At 46.0% G+C, this 17982-nt stretch overlaps 1 long non-coding RNA gene across 1 annotated transcript; it reads left to right on the forward strand.

Annotated features, from left to right (window-relative positions):
- The first annotated feature begins 390 nt into the window (after positions 1-390).
- LOC121273092 lies at positions 391-12779 on the forward strand. The gene is made up of 3 exons (XR_005941945.1): positions 391-492; positions 7964-8110; positions 12739-12779. It is a non-coding gene; the product is annotated as an uncharacterized LOC121273092 (long non-coding RNA).
- The last annotated feature ends 5203 nt before the right edge of the window (positions 12780-17982 follow it).

The following is a 17982-nucleotide window of genomic DNA, read 5'->3' on the forward strand; positions in this document are numbered from 1 at the left end:
TTGTGTGTGGTTCCAGAGGGATGCCAATTCGACGTGCCAGTACAGGTGCCATTCAGCCCTCTGTTGCTCGCCTCTCTGTCTACAGAGATGCTGAACAGTCGGGGATACGCGATGTGGCTGCCATTGCCCACTCGGTCCCGTCCACCAAGCATGGGTGGAGATGAGGGCAAGTGGTTTAGAAGCCTAGAAGTGTCCAAATGAAGGGCTGGTGAGAGCATCTTAGTACCTCAGTGCATGTGCCAACGATTCACCACCACAGAACCACATCCCCAGGCACTTCCCTATTCTGACGTCATTCGTCCGTTTTTCCCCTTTTTGATTTATGTAACACTTGATTCATCACGTCATATCCAGGCCACTTTTTTCGATTTCACAACACCTGAACCGTCTCATAATTGGACACGGATCTCAGTCAGGGAAAGAGGCAGCAGGAGTTTGCTTCCCAAAGCCTGTGTGTGGCCTGAGCACCATTCGCCAGTCTGCTGCTGATCAGTAAGTCTCTCTTCGTTTGAGCTTTTAGTTCACACAGAAGGGGCAGGGAAGTTATGTGTTTACGTCACTTTAAGATCTTGATGAAGAAAAGTTGAAATGGAGAACTTCATCATCAATGATAACGTAATATATATTTAAATGCTGCAAATCCATTTATGCCTTCGGATTTTTAAAGCTTTATGAAGTGACCTGGTATACTAAAGCTGTTGAAATGTGATTCAAGTCTCCACTGCTCAAATATTTGTTTTTAACTCCAGCTCTCCAGCTCACTCCAATTTCTGATGCTCTTGAACTCAGCCTCCATTTTAAACTTCTTCCTTGGATGCAACTTGCCGTCTTTAACTTTCAGCTCGTTCAATTCTTTGCCACCGTACCCCCTCCACATCCCCATGCCACTTTCCAGCTCATTCCTGGCCACGCCGCCATTCACCTCCTCCCTGTGCTCGCTGATGGACACCGATTCTCGGGAAAAATCTCGATTCACAATTTCTCATCTTCTTGTTCAAATCCATCCCTCACCCCCTCCCTGCCTATCTCTGTAACCATTTCCAGCCGTAATATTCTCTTTCTTCTATTGAAATCACTCCATAGTCTCTCGCCCCCTCCCTCGCCATCTCTGCAACCTCCACCAGCCTCCAAAATTCTCATCATTCTGTTGAAATCCCTCCATGGCCCCTTACAGCCCTTCCCTCCCTGTACCTGTAAATTACTTCAGCCCGGATAATTCTCATCATTCTGTTCAAACCCGTCCATGGCGCTGCAACCCGTCGCATCCTATCTCTGTAAGCTCCTCTAGCCTCTACAATTCTCACCCTCGAGCCTCGAGTTCAAAACACTCGCTCCCCTCTCCCTCCCTATCTCTATAATCTCCCCCCGCACTTACAATTCTCATCCTCCTGTCCAAATCCCTCCTTTAACCCCTCCATCCTTATCTCTGTAACCTCCTTCAGCCCCTAGAATTCTCATTCCCCTGTTCAAATTTCCCCGAATCTCCACATTCCTATTTCTGTAACATGGTGACCCTCCTACATTACATTGTAAACTTTTCATCACCTCAATTTCTGTTCATTTACAGGGACATTCCGCAGGGGGCAATGTATCTGTAGTCCTGCCCTTGGGTGTTGTTCCAGATAAATGCCAATTTGACTTGCCAGCACAAGTGCCATTAAGCCCTCTGTTGGTCGCCTCTCCATTCATAGAAATGCTGAACAGATGGAGATACGTGATGTGGCTGCCACTGCCCATTCGGTCCCTTTCACCAAGAGGAGGGCTGTGGGTGGAGATGGGAGCAATTGGTTTACAAGCCTGGAGCACGTCCAGATGATGGGCTGGTGTGGGCAGAATATTACCTCAGAGGATGTGACAACGCTTCTCCATCACACAACGACATCCCCAGGCACTTCCCTACTCTGCATTGCATAGTAACGCCATTCGTCAGTTTTTTTCCCCTTTTTGATCAATGTATCACTTACTTCATCAACTCAGATCCAGGCCACTTTTTCGATTTCAAAATATCTGAACCGTCTCATCATTAGTCCCGGGGTTCAGCCAGGGAAAGAGGCAGAAGGAGATTGCTTTCCCATGCCTAAGTATGGTCTTCATGCCATTCTCTAGAGGGTAGCCGTGTCCAGCCTGCTGCTGATTAGTCAGTCTCCCTTCGTTTGAGCATTCCGTTCACGCAAGAGAAGGGGCAGGGAAGTTATGTGTTTACTTCACTTAAAATTTTGGTGAAGGAAAATTGAAATGGGCAAGTTCAAACTCAGTGATAACGTAATATAGTCTTAAATGCTGCAAAGCAATTATGCCTTCGGATTTTTAAAATTTTATGAAGTGATCTGGGATGCTAAAGCTCTTGAAATTTAATTCGAGTCTCCCCTGCTCAATTATTTATTTCTATCTCCAGCTCTCCAGCTCACTCCAATTTCTCATGCTCCTGCCCAAAGCCTAGGTTTTAAACTTCTTCGTTGCTTTCAACTCGTCCTCCTTAAATTTCAGCTCGTCCATTTCTCAGCCATCGCCCCCACACCCAATCCGCCCCCTTCCTAACTAGTTCCTGTGCTGTCTGCCCATTACCCCGCCCTGTGCTCGCTGACCGTCTGTGGTTCTCGGGCAACATGTCGATTCTCAAATTTTAATCATCCTGTTGATATCCCTCCCTCAATCCCTCCCTCCCTATCTTCATAACCTCCTCCAGCCCCTGAAAGTGACATCTTGCTGTTCAAATCCCTCCTACACACAGTCTCTCCCTATCTCTGTAAACCTCCTCCAGCCCCTACAATTCTCGTCCTCATGTTGATATTTCCCAATCCACGCATTCTGTAACATGCTGACCCTCCTCCAGTTCACTGTAAACTTTTCATCACTTCACTTTCTGTTCAATTACAGGGATATTCCCCAGGGGGCCAAGCTATCTGTAGATCAGCCCTTAGGTGTGGTTCCAGAGGAATACCAATTCAACCCAACAATAGCAGTACAATCCAGCCCTCTGTTGCTCGTCTCTCCGTCCACAGAGGTGCTGAACAGACGGGGATACCCGGTGTAGCAACCACTGCCCTCTCGGTCTATTTCACCAAGAGGTGGGTGGTGGTTGGAGATAAGGGGCAAATGGTTTACAAGCCTAGAGGAGTGGGTGGGGTGGGGTGGGGGGGCGGGGGTGGGAGGGAGGGTCCACATGAAGGGCTGGTGAGGTCTGTTAAGAACCTCAGAGCATGTGACAGTGCTTCTCCATCAAAGGGCCTTACCCCCAGGTACTTCCCTACTCTGCCGTGCTTACTGAAGCCATTTGTCAGTTTCCTCTTCCACTTTTCGATTAATTTCTGATTTGATTCATCACGTCACATCCAGGCCACTTTTTTTCGATTTCACAACATCTGAGCCGTCTCATCATTAGTCCCGAGGCTCAGCCAGAGAAAGAGGCAGCAGGAGATTGCTTCCCAATGCGTGTGCATGGTCTGAACTCCTTTCTCCAGATTTTAGCTGCCTCCAGCCTGCTGCTGATCAGTAAATCTCTCTTGGTTTGATCATTTACAACCGAAGGGACAGGGAAGTGATGTGTTTGCTTCACTTTAAATTTTGGTGAAGAAAGTTTGAATTGGGGAAGTTCCAACTCAATTATAACGTTATATATTTTTAAATGCTGCAACTCCAATCATAACTTATTATTTTTTTAAACGTTGCGAACTGATATGAGATGCTAAAGCTTTTGAATTGTAAATCAAGTCTCCCCTGCTCATTTATTTGCTTTTAACTCGAACAGTCCAGCCCCGTCCAATTTCTGATGCTCTTGTCCTTAGCCTCGATTTTAAACTGCAAGTTTGGGTTCAACTTAACTTTCAGTTCCCACAGTTAAATGCCACCCGCCCCTGTTCTAATTCGTTCCTTGCAACTTCGCCCCTCACCTCCTCCCTGTGCGCGCAGACCCACATTGTTTCTCGGGCAGCATCTTGATTTTCAGATTCTCATCCTTTTGTTCAAATCCCGTCCTCACCCCCTCCATGCCTAAAAGTGTAGCCTCCTCCAAACCTTACAATTCTCACCCCCCTTTTAAAATCCCTCGATGACCCCTCACTCGCCCTCCCTCTCTACCTATGAAGCCTACATGCTTTTTACATGCCTCTTTCCGAACCTCCCCCCCACACACACAGCGTTCCACAACCCCCTTGCCTATCCCTCTACTATTCTGCAATCTCCACAATTATCACTTTTACTTAAACACTTCCATTGCTTTCAACACTGTCGCCTGTGCTCTCGCCCAGTGAGACCCATTCCCCAGTAATTTTCTCAGTCGGCTAATCCCTCCAGAGCCTGTACCAGAATGAGCTCTCCCTTGCCATTTCCCTGCCTCCCTTTACCCTCATGAATGTAACCTGTGTCAAGTATTTGCCCAATTTCCTTTTTAAAGTAAAAATGCTGGCTGTTTACGTTTGCATCAGCCTTTCTGGTACTGCATTCAATACACAAATAAGAATTCATCTATGAAAGCAAAATCCTTACTAAACCCTTGATTATTGTGTTAAATTGTTCTGCTGTAACTGGTAACACGGGGGATCAGGACAACTGGCCAGGTGCTGTTTAAGCAATGACCATGGCTGATCATTGGGAAAGACATTTCAGTGTTGCAATTTTTCAGTCAGTCTGTTGTTGTTGAATCAGCAGTTACCATAAGATTACAACATGACACACGTGGTTATATGAAACGAGTTAATGCTGACACTTATCCTCCAAATAAGAACAAAAGAGTTAAGAAATAGCAACAGGAAAAGGACATTTATAATTGTTATAGCTGCCCTGATCGTGGATGCGGAATCAATGTCCTACATCTTCAACCTCATGAGCTCTAATTCCATGGTCAATCCTGTTCAACTCAGGGTGGAACACATTCATTAATGCAACCATTACTGCTCCTTGGGGGGAAAAATGAAGTACATACACTTACGCTCTTCCACGAGAAGAAATTCCACCTCATCCCTTTCTTCGAGGAAACAGATTCTTCTCCCTTGTTCTGGGTTTCCACACAGCCTCCAATATCAAAAAGCTTCATTATAGATTATAATCGATAAATCGTATTTTCGCTTTTCATATGGCCATAATATTTACCTTAACCCCCAATATTAAGTTTATTTCTTTCTTAAGAAGCAGCAGTTTAGATATGTCGCGGGAAATAACTAACAGATAAGTTACATGACCCGTGACAGTTGAGAGCACTTCTCTGATACCAGGGGACAGTCAGACGGAAAGTTATTGTTAATAACAGCTGGTGATAACAGCGTTCAGCTCTGTACTCCAAGTGATAGAGAGCTCTTCCTTCTATCTACCTTCTCCTTTTCGCCCATCTGAAGAAGGCAATTGCATAGTGAAAACTGCAATCCCACCAGGACCCCTCACCGGGACCCCTCAACATGTCACTCACCAGGTCCACTCAGCAGGTCCCCTCAACGGGGCCCCTGACCAGGACCCCTCACCAGGGCCCCGCACCTGGTTCAGTCAACAGGTCAATTTTCCAGGACCCCTTACCTGGCACCCGCACCAGGCCCCATCACTAGGCTTTCTCACCGGATCCCCGCACAAATCTCACACACAGGTCTCCTCACCAAGCTCACTTAACAGGACCCTGCACCAGGACCTTTACCAGGTCCCCTCACCAAAACCCCTAACTAGTTCCCCGCAATAGGTTTCCCCTCCAAGTTCCCTCACATGGTCCACTCACTAGGTGCCCTTACTAGGACCGCTCACTAAGCCTCCTCACCATATCCCCTCACACGGATCCCTTCCCAGGTCCCCCCACTAAGACACATCACCAGCTCCCCTCAGCAGGACACAATATCTGGACACTCACCATGTTCCCTCACCAGAACCACTCATTGGGTCCCCTCACCAGTTGCCCTCACCAGTTGCCCTCACCAGGACCCCTCAGCAGGTCCCCTCACCAGATACCGTCACCAGGTCCCCTCAGCAGGACCACTTATCAGGTCCCTCACCAGGTTTAATCAACAGCAACCTCAAAAGGATCCCACACCAGGCTCCCTCACCAGGAACCTCAGCAGGACCCTTCTCTAGGTCCCATCACCAGGACCACTCACCAGGACACCTTACCAGGACCCCTAATCAGGACCCTCACCAGGATCGCTCATTAGTGCCTTCACCAGAACCCTCACCTGGATCCCTCACCAGGTCCCTTCACCTTAACTGCACCCCTGTGCCTGAAAAACTGTTAATAGACCCTTCTCCTGGGAGAGTTGTAAACTTTCTAGTTTCAATCATGTATTCAAACCATTCTTACCAGTGGATACAGGAAGGCACCAAAATAGTCTGGGTGATTACCATTGCTCCCTGTTCTTTACCCTGTTCATGGTCAGCTGTTTAGATTAGATTACGTTGAGGGTCATATCCTGGCCCTTCCTGGAGACTGGCATAGATAACGGAGTGCACAAGACGCCATCCTACCAGCTTCGGAATGCCAACATGGCAGTCTGAACCCAGTGACCTTGCAACTTCCAAACTCCGCTTTGAAATTGTTGCTTCATTCAGGAAGATTTTTCGTCAAGTTCATTAGAGCTTTTAGAAAATTCCTGAACCCTGTTTGGAACCTTAATTTCATAAAATGTTGTCCCAGAAAGTATTTCATTGTGTAAGGATTAAAACTAATTAGAAAACTCGAGCCATGCCATTGCTAATGAGATATTATCACACCCCATTTATTTATACTTTATTCACATAATTGTTAATTTATTCATACTCTATGCGCCCCAGCATATGATCATAAATTAGTGATTTAGTCATTATTTATGTTTCTTATTAATATCCTTTGGGTATTCACTTACTCTTCAGACTTATTTTCTTTACCTTTTTTTTTTCCCATTTGTGACATCTCCAATTGTGTTACCCATACAGTCGAGACCTGTACTGAAATCGTTGATGTTGACAGTGAACATATGCGGTCCCAGAATTGAACATCAATGCGCATAACTACCCACATCTGAAAACCCTGAAACAATCTGAAATTTTCTGATTTACTGTCTTCGCTTCTGATAAGCTCCACTAAAAAAACTCTACTCTCCTGCTACACCCACACCCCTTAACCTGCTCCTGTAGTGCACTGAAACATAGAAACATATAAATCAAGAGCAGCAGTAGGCCATTCGGCCCTTCGCGCCTGCTCCTCCATTCATTATGATCATGGCTACTCACTCAACTCAACACTGTGCTCCCGCTTTCTCCCCATATTCTTTGACACCATTCGCCTCAAGAGCTATATCTAACTACTTCTTGAAAAAGTACAATGTTTTGGCATGAACTACTTTATGTGGTAGCAAATTCTGCAGGTTCACTACTCTCTGGCTGAAGAAAGTCCTCCTCATCTCAGTCCTAAATTGTCTACCCTGTATCTTCAGACTGTGACTCATGGCTCTGGACTCCCGCACTATCGGAAGCATCTTTTCTGCATCTTTCCATTATAGCTCCGTGAGAGTTTTATAGGCTTCTATGAGATCCCCTCTCATTCTTCTGAACTCCAGTCAATATAATTCTAACCGACTCAATCTCTCCTCATTTGACAGTCCCGCCATCCCAGGAATCAGTCTGGTAAACTTCGCTGCACTCCGTCTAAGCAAGATATAGCAAGAGATTCCTCAGATAATGAGACTAAAACTGCACACGATATTCCAGGTGTGGTCTCAACAAGACCCTAGAGACATCCCTGCTCCTGTACTCAAATCCTCCCGCTATGGGGTTACACTAGCTACTCTCCAATCTGTAGGAATTGTTTCAGAGTCTAAAGAACCTTGGAAGTTGAATGCCATTGCATCAAGTATTTCTAGGGCCACTTCCTTAAACACTCTGGGATGCAGATTAGCAGGCTCTGTGGATTTATCGGCCTTCAATCACATCAATTCCACCAGTACCATTTACCTACTAAAACTGATTTATTTCAGTTCCTCCCTCTCACTAAACCCTGTGCTCCTCTACATTTCAGGTATGTTATGTGGATTCAGGGATGACGTTTCCTCTGGCTGGGGGTTTAGAACAAGTGGTCACAATTTCCTGGAACAGGGTAAGCCATTTATCAGTGAGATGAGCAGAAACTCCTTGGCTTCCTGACTTATCAAGAACAGCAAAACAGGTTAGACTTTTATTCATTTGAGTTTAGAAGAATGAGGGACAATCTCTTTGAACCATGCAGGATTCTGAGGTGGCATGACAGAGTTGCTGTTGTGGAGATGTTTCTACTAGTGGGGAAAATTCGAAGTAGGGAACATAGTTGCAAAATAGGGGGACACCCATTTAAAACTGAGATGCAAAAGAATATTTTCTCTCAGATGGTAATGAATGCTTGGAATTCCCGACCCCAGAGACTTGTGAAGGCCAGATGACTGAAAGTATTTGAAGGAGGTCTTTGAAATATCAGGGAGTTGAGGGCTATGCGGAACTGGTACAAAAGAGAAGTTGAGGACTGGGGCAGATCATCCATGAACTTATTGCATGGCAGTGCCGGCCTGAGGGACCGAATGGCCTTCTCCTGCTCCTATTTCTTATATTCGTCACTCAGAGGGTGGTGAACCTGTGGAAATCTTTACCAAAAAATCTGTGGAGGCTAGGTGGCTCACTATATTTAAGAATGTAATATATAGATTTCTGGACTCTAAGGGTGTCAAGAGGGACCTGGAGAGGGTGGGAGCGTGTTGTTGAGATAGCGGATCAGACACGATGATGTTGAATGGTGCAGCAGGCAGGAAGGGACGAGTTGGCTACACCTGCTCCCATATGCTATGTTTATATGTTAAGATGTGTAGAGCAGATTACCTTTTCTTTGGCAGATCTTGTTGTTTGCACTTTGCCTAAGTTGTTTCCAGTCTAAATTATTTTCCAACAATAGGTCACTGATGGAGAAACACCCTGCTCTTCAAATAAACGCCATAAGCATTTTTTTTCACCACCACACGACTGGGCCTGGGCTGAATGTTTAATCTGGAAGACAGCGCCGCCCGCAGAGCAGCCCTGGTACACCACTGGTGGTGGCCGCCTGGATTGTGTCACAGTGGGACCCCCCACCACCGATGGACAGTAACAGCAGTGTGTACCATCTACAAGATGCATTGCTGCAACTCACCAAGGCTCCTTTGACAGCACCTTCTAAACCCACGACACTATCCCCTAGAAGGACAAGGGTAGCAGACTCAAGGCAACACCAGGACCTTTAAGTTCCATTCCAAGCCACTCACCATCATCACTTGGAAATGTATCACCGTTCCTTCACTTTCGCTGTGTCAAAAACCTGGACCTCCCTCCCTGACAGCATTTTGGACGTACAGACACCACATAGGCTACAGTGGTTCAAGAAAACAGCACAGCACCACCTTCTCAAAGGCAATTAGGGATGGGCAACATTGCAGACCCAGCCAGCGAAGCCCGCATCCCGTAAATGAATGAAAAAAATATATTGGAGCGTCATGAATACATTACCTGATGCCGGATTCCTACATTGCAGCAACAATGAACTACCAACCGAGTGTCCAATTCGCAACTATGGCAGACAATTAGTTCCATTAGTCAAAACAAAAATCAAAATCATTTGTAAGTTAATTTCTATTGTAACAGTGGAGCTGTATGAGAGACAGGCACCGTTACTTAAGTGGACATCAGGAATTGGATCAAGAATAGACCTTTCACCACTTGAGACCGCTCCTCCATTCAATGCGATCAGGGCTGATCTCCTACTTCAGCATCATTTTCTTGCACTATTGTCGCGCCCCTTTTTAATATGTCGAAATCTATCGATCTCACACTTAAATCTACCCAACGACAGCCTCCGTTGCCCTCTGGGGCAGAGAATTCCAAAGATACACCACCCACTGAGTGAACAAACTCCTCCTCACCTCAGCACTACTTGGAGTGCCCTGTATTCGGAAGCTGTCTCCTCATACACGAGAACCCCGCAGACGCCCCCCACCCCCCGCCCCCCGCCCTCGCAACATTCGCTCCACCAACCAGGGGAAGCACCCTTACTGCATCTAACCTGTCGAGACCTCGAGTCATTTTGTCCGTTTGCATGAGATCACCGATCATTTTCCTTAACTGTAGAGAAGAAATGTCCAGCCTATTTTATCTTTCTCAATAGGACAATCCATCTATCCCAATAACTAGGATTAGTTTAATTTAATTTTGGAATATAATTTTAAAGATTGCGGGTTTAACTGTGCATTTGGTGCCCGATGTTATCCCACTCCAGGCTCATCAGCTGCATCGTTCTTCTGGGAGTCTGCCGGGAAGGAGTCGGATGCATACGCTGGGTCTGGGCTGCACTGCTGATGTGTTATGTAACAGCCCAGCAGGGGTGGATGGGGATAATTTTAACCTTTGTATTTCATATTGGAATCTGATGGTGTAAAACCGGCCTCTAATGTACACACTATTGAGCACCATCTGGAGTAATATCGGACCAGGCACTGAACTAGCCATTGGCCTTGCCTTCGGAGGAGTCAGGTTAAAAGCAGCCCCACTAGCGCAATCATGGACAGACATGTACTCCCTTCCCCTCGGCGGTATTTTCCATTCTCGGCGATGTAAAAGGGCTTTTGAATGATTTGTCGCATTATCCGGCCCCTCCCCCTCCGCGACAGGACCGCAACTTTCTGGCAGCATCGGCGGAGAAGAAAAGAAATGACGTTTCGTGTCCTCATGACCCTTCAACAGAGCTGATGGTCATGAGGACTCGAAACGTCGACTCTTTTCTTCTCCGCCGATGCTGCCAGACCTGCTGAGTTTTTCCAGGTAATTCTGTTTTTGTTTTGGATTTCCAGCATCGGCAGTTTTTTATTTGTTTTTACCGTAAGATTCTGGACCAGTTTAGGAAATCCGCCTGATTTTGGTTTTTATTTGAAGTCAGAATGTAGGAAAAATGGGCGGACATTACATAGGGCACATGACCCCAAATTGCCCATTTCCCACTGGGTGCTGCGATTCACATCATCAGCCCGAAATGAATAAGAGTCTGAAGGCAGCAAGGGTGACTCACTAGGAACATTGCACAAGTGTGGTTCTGTCAAACCTGCTGTTGCATGTCAGATTAAGGTAATAGCAAAATACTGCGGATGCTGGATATCTGAAAATTAAAAAGAAAAACAGAAAATGCTGGGAAAACTCAACGGGTCTCTCACTATCTTTGGAGAGTGCAACGGAGTGAGGGTTTCGAGTCCACATAGCTCTGCTGAAGAAGAAAAATATTTATGTTAAAAGAATAAATAAGTATATATTTTTAAAAATAAGTAAAACTAGATCATATATATTTATTTCACGAGTGCTGACCCTTGTTCTGCTATTGACACATTCTGCTTTCTTACATTCATCCCACTATTAACATCTTCTTCAGCCCTTATCACGACAAATAACACTCCCTTTGTATTGCATCCATGGCATCTTTATCAACCTCTCCTGAGCACCCACCTGCCGCTGACCTTCGATCTTGCTCCATCTGCTCCACCCAATCTTAAACAATACAAAATCCAACACATTTCTGCCACTCTTTCACTCTAAAAAATAAGAACACAGATTTGAAACCTTAACTATGTTTCTCTCTTGAAATATTTTGGCCAGGCTTTCTGAGCATTTCCAGCATTTTCTGGTTTTGCGGGAAAAAAACAGAAAATGCTGGATAAACTCAGCGGGTCTGACAGCATCTGTGGAGACAGAAACAGAGTTATTGTTTCGAGTACATATGACTCTTCTTCAGAGCTGAAGAGAATGGGAAATATGATGCGATTCATATTATTAAAGAGGGTTTGTGGCAGGTAAAGGTTAATAGAAGCCCAGTGATAGGTGGGGATAAGTGGAGATTGACAAAGGGGTCATGGGCAAATGGACAAATGGCGTGTAAATTGCATTGTTAAGGAATAAAGGAGGTGCTGACCATGGCATTAAGGTAAGACAGCAGAATGTGATAACAGCAGAACAGGAGAACGCAATCTGGAAATAAAAACAAGGAACAAGTAACATATGGCCTTACTGAAGAGAGGGGTGGGTGAGGGAACGGTGCTGGGGGAAAAAGAGAACATTAAAAATAAAGGAGTGTGGTGGATACAAATGGGATAAATCAATGAATAAACGAATAATAATATAAATCAATAAAAATAAAATTAAGTGGATAAAAATTAATTAATCAAAGTTTTCTAAAACTGGTGGATTAAAAGGTGGATCAACTGTGAAAACAGACAAAGACAAATTTGGTAAATTGCTTGTGCATTTACTCCTCTTTCGACTGGGCCTGCATCCACTAGAGCTAAGAAGAATGAGAGGGGATCTGATTGAAACGTATACATCTCTAAGTGGACTGGGCAGACTGGATGCAGGGTGGATGATCCCCCTGGTTGGATAATCCAGAACCAGAGGCCACAATCTCAGGATACAGGGCAGGCCATTTAGGACTGAGATGAGGGAAAACTTTTTAATTCAAAAGCGTTTTCAACTTGTGGAATTCTGTACCACAGCATTCTGTGGAGGCCGGGTCACTGAGTATATTCAAGAAATAAATTGATAAATTTTAAAAATTTCGCACCGTCACGGGATATGGAGAGAAAGCGGGAATGTGGTGTTGATTTGGATGATCAGCCATGATCATATTAAATGGCGGAACAGGTTCGAATTTCCAAATGGCCTACTCCAATTACTAGTTTCTCTGTGTCAATGTTTTTTATAAGGGATGATAAGGGGCTGAAGGTGGTTCCGATTTTGTCTGACATATTGTTTGCTCTTCAGTTGACTTGCCCAAGCCCATCCTGTCTATGGATCAAACGTCGAGCCTTATTCTTCCAGGAGAGGAATTTTCCCTCACCTGTCACTTTCCCTTCACCGACTGCAATGGTGACTTTTACCGAAATGAGGAACTGACGAACTGGAACTTTGAAGGGAAGAACCACACCACCGTCATTCATATCCGTCAAGACACAACCTGGAAAGGTCGCGAGAGCTACAAGTGCAAGTATAGAAAGTACTTCAGTGATACCAGGACCTGGTTACGTTCAGAGTTCAGCGAGCTGGTACACTTCACAGTAAAAGGTAGGGGGGGGCCTTATTGACCAAGCTACACGGAGAATCAGGCACATTTGTGACACAGGAAGTGCTCACTCGGCCCAAACTGGCTGTTTGAAAGACACTTCCAATTTTTCCCAATCCAGAACCCCCATCCCCCACCCTGCTCTTTCCCAAGTGCCCTGTTTTTTGTTTCACTTTTCAAAGATATGACCAGTTCCCTATTTTGAAAGTTGCTTTGAATCTCACACTGAATCACCAGCGCCAGTGAAACCAAAATCTTCCAGATCACAGCAACCAAATGTATGGAAAAAAAAAAACCTTCCTCCTCATCTCTGGCTCTCTCAGAACTCAGACCTGCTTGTCGCTTGCACTTTCAAGACGCCATCCTACCCTCATGCCCACATGTCCACCATTGGCCTGCTGCAATGTTGCAGTGAAGCACCAATGCAAACTGGATGAACAGCACCTCATCTTCCAATTAGACACTTTACAGCCTTCCGGGCTTAACAATGAGTCCAACTACTTCAGACGATAAACCATCCCCTCCATCCTCACCAGCTTTTTCTAATTATCTTTTTTTCTAAGTTCGTTTTTATTTTTTATCCACTTATTTTTCTTTTTCTTCATTGATCTGTGATTTTTAACCCTTTTTTTTACCTCCCCTTCTATCCCATTTTCAAACCTTTTTTTCCCCCACCACCGCTCCCTCCCTCCATCCCATCCCCTACAGGGCAATATGTTACTTTTTCCAAGCTGTTCTTTCACACAATGCCATACTTATCCTGCAATGGTCACATTCTGCTTTCTTACCTTTACGCCACTATCAGCACCTTTTTTTAAAGCACTAACAACGACCATTAACACTCCCTTTGCCCTTTAGTCATTGATGTCTTTTTCAATCCCTCCTTTGTCCCAACCTGTCGCTGGCCATCAATCCAGCTCCACCTGTCCCACCCCCTTCAATTGTAAACATATGACCACATATTAACTTCTCTCCAGCCGTGAAGGAGAGTCATCCGGACATGAAACATTAACTCTGTTTCTCCTACAACAGATGCTGCCAGACACTCTGGGTTTTTCCAGCATTTTCTGTTTTTGGTTCCGGCCTCTCTAATCTTATTGCCGCACCGGTATCTACGAGTACAGGTACGATAGCATTGGAGCTAATCTGCCCCACCGCGAGGGTATTTGGTCTCCCCCTTGCTCGGTTTTGGATGTCTACAGCAGTACTCAATCACCCGCGTGTGGTCTATTTATGACAGGTGAGCTTCCGAAGCCCACAATCTCCATGGAGCCGGCCTCTGGTGTGGTCACAGTGGGGGAGCGAGTCCGGATTAAGTGCTCCGCCACCTAACCAAGCCACATCTCCCGCTTGTACCGAACACATCACCAGACGCCCATTGATACATAGAATGTTTCAGGCTCCGATTGGTCAGTCAACCTCACCATCACAGTGGCCGACACAAATGATAGTGGACAATACAACTGTCACTTCGAGAGAACAGTCTCTGGGACAGAATACGTGTCACTGCCTAGTGACTCCCTGGATTTAACTGTGAAAGGTGAGGCATACTTCATTTATGGACCTATGTCCCATTATACTGACCACATAGGCGTGGTTGATTCGTTAATAGCTTCAGATTGAATCAAGCTGAATTGATCTGTAGCCATCTTCCTCATCAGTATCCCCACCCTTACTTGTTAGTGACAGACCATTCAAAGACCAATTCTCCAAAAAAAATCAAAGTGTGTTAGCATTTTACACGCTCCACCTTGGGTCTGGAGGCTATTTAAAGCTGTTACCCTGATTCACTACAGATGTTAGACTAACTCCGCACAGCTGTAATCCCTACAGTTCTTTTTAAATCATAACTCCCTAGAGCTCTTACCCTAACACCCAACAGCTGTTATTGCTACAGTTGTTACCCTGACTCCACAGAGCAGTTAACCTGACTCCGGACATCTGTTATCCCTACAGTTGTTATCCTGAGTCCCGAGAGCACTTACCCAAACACCCTCCAGTTGTTATCCTGACTCCACAGAGCTGTTATCCTGACTCTGTACAGCTGTTATCCTAAATCCCTACAGCTGTAATACCTACAGATGTTATCCTGACTCCATAGACCTGTTATCCTAACTCTCTACAGCTGTTATCCCTACGGTTGTTATTCTCACTCCCTAAAGCTGTTACCATAATACCCTACTGCTGTTATCACTACAATTGTTATCCTGAATCCCTAAAGCTCTTATCCTGACTCCATGCAGCTCTTAACTCGACTCCCCACAACGGTTACCCCACTCCTTACAGCAGTTTCCCCACTCCCTACACCTGTTATCCTGACAGCCTACACCTTTAATCCAAACCCCCTACAGATATTAGCCTGAGTCCCTACAGCTGTTGCCATGACTCCCAACAATTATTATCCTGAATCCCTACAGCTGCTATCCCAACACCCTACAACTGTTATCACGACTCCTTACAGCTGTAAACACGGCTCCATAAAACTGTTACTCCGACTCGAAATACTTGGAAGCTCGAAACCATCCAGGACAAAGCAGCCCCACTTGATTGGCACCCCATCCACAAATATTCACTCCCTCCACCACCGACGCACAGTAGCTGCAGTGGGTGTACCATCTACAAGATGCACTGCAGGAATTCACCAAGGCTCCTTCGACAGCACCTTCCAAACCCAAGACAACTACCACCTAGAAGGACAAGGGCAGCAGATCGATGGGAACACCACCACGTGAAAGCTCCCCTCCAAATCATTCACCATCCTGACTTGGAAATACATCACTGTCGCTGAGTCAAAATAGTGCAACTCCTTCTCTAAGAACATTGTGGGTGCACCTACACCACATGGTCCAACAGTTCAAGAAGGCGGCTGATCACCAACTCCATAAGGGCAACTAGGGAGGTGCAAGAAATGCTGGCCCTGCCAGCGAAGCCCACATCACATGAATGAATATTAAAAAAGAAAAACCCTGCTACGTTGAACGAACGATAATGCAATATTTCCAGTGTGTGGCTGGAGAGGAACTTACAGATGGTGATGCTGAAATGCATCTGCTAATCACATACCGAGGCATAAAACCAATGCTAATGCAACCCATTTCCACCTCTACATCACCGCTCGACTCACCCTGTCTCAGCTCATCCGAAGCTGAAACACACATCTGTGCATTGTTTTAGTCTCTAGGCTTGAGAATTCCAGCACTCCCCTGGTTGGAGTCCCATTTTATGCCCCCTGTAGCCCTAAGCAGATCGAATATGCCTGGTGCCCCATGTCTTCACACACACTAGAGTTCCGCTCCTATACTCCCCCTCTGAACTCGCTCTCCTACATTGCTTCCCGCTCCAGCAACGCCACAATCTGAAAATGATAATCTTTATCATCAAATGCCAGAGTCTGGCTTTGCACCATCCTGCAGGAACCTCTAATTCGGAACCCACGGTGCAGGTCTCGGCATGAGCTCTCGACTAATCCCTATTTCCTAATGCTCACATTTGAATTCTCATCTTCCCTTCAACTCAATGCATGGCACCTCGGCCCATCACTGTCTCCAACACCCCTCCACCGTCACTGCAATCCTTCAACACGCAGTGTGCAGTTTTGGTGTCCTTATTGAAGGAAGGATGTAAATGCGTTGGAGGCAGTTCAGAGGAGGCAGAACGAGCTGGTTGTCTTATGAATAATGGTTGGACTGACTGGGCTTGTTTCGACTGGAGGTTAGAAGAGCGAGAGATGCTTTGATTGAAATGTACAAGATTCTAAATGGCCTGGAAAAGGGGGACATGCAAAGGGAGCATCATCTGGTTAGTGGGTCCAGAATTAGGTGGTACTGTTGTAATATTAGGGGTCACCCATTTAGGACGGAGATGAGGAGAATGTTATTCTTTCAGAGAACTGTGCGACTTTGGGACTCTCTGCCTCAGAAGGCGGTGGAGGTGGGGTCATTGAATACTTTTAAGACAGGTCGATAGATTCTTGTCAGGCAAGTGAATTAGAGATTATCGGGGGTCGGTGGGAATGTGGAGCTAGAAACACCAGAAGATCAGCCATGATCCTATGGACTGGCGGAGCAGGCTCGAGGGGACGAATGGTTCACTCCTCTTCCTATTTTCTATGTTCAGCTGTTCAATCCCAGCCTCTTGGAAATCCCCAGAGTACCTTCTTTGCAGCATTGGTGGCCGTGCCATAGGCCTGGACACCCTACGCTCTGGAATTCACTCTCTAAACCTCTCTGCCTCTATCCACTACCACAATACAGGACCCCACCCCGCGAGCACCCCCTCGAGCGACCTCCCTACACCAAACAATGTCACCCTTTCTTTAAGGTTCTCCACCAAAACCATTCCATTGACCAAAACCAAACTGATACAAACAAGGTTAGAGAGAGAGAGTGAGGAGGCGAAGCGATATGCAGGGTCTATAAAGCAGGACCAGAGTTGTTATTGGAGGAGGATGAAAATATTGGGAGAAGCTGCCCGGCCATTGAGAGATTTGAACAGAAGGATGAGAATTGGAGGGGCTGGAGGAGGTTACAGAGATAGGGAGGGAGGGTGTGAGGGAGGGATTTGAACAGGAGGATGAGAATTGTAGGGGCTGGAGGAGGTTACAGAGATAGGGAGGGAGGGGGCGAGGGAGGGATTTGAACAGGAGGATGAGAATTGTAGGGGCTGGAGGAGGTTACAGAGATAGGGAGGGAGGGGGTCCGGGGGGATATTAACGGGTGGATGAGAATTGTACGAACTGGAGGAACTCAGCGAGATAGGGCGGGAGGGGGCAAGCGGCCATTGACGAAATAGGACAAGGGGATGAGAATTTATCCGGCTGGAAGATCTTACAAATATCATGAGGGGATGCGATGGGCATGGAGCATTTTGAACAGGAGGATGAGAATTGTACGGGCTGGAGGAGGTTACAGAGATAGGGCGGGAGGGGGTGAGGGAGGGATTTGAAC

Source organism: Carcharodon carcharias, chromosome 39, assembly GCF_017639515.1.
Source record: "Carcharodon carcharias isolate sCarCar2 chromosome 39, sCarCar2.pri, whole genome shotgun sequence".
Classification (NCBI taxonomy): Eukaryota; Metazoa; Chordata; class Chondrichthyes; order Lamniformes; family Lamnidae; genus Carcharodon; species Carcharodon carcharias.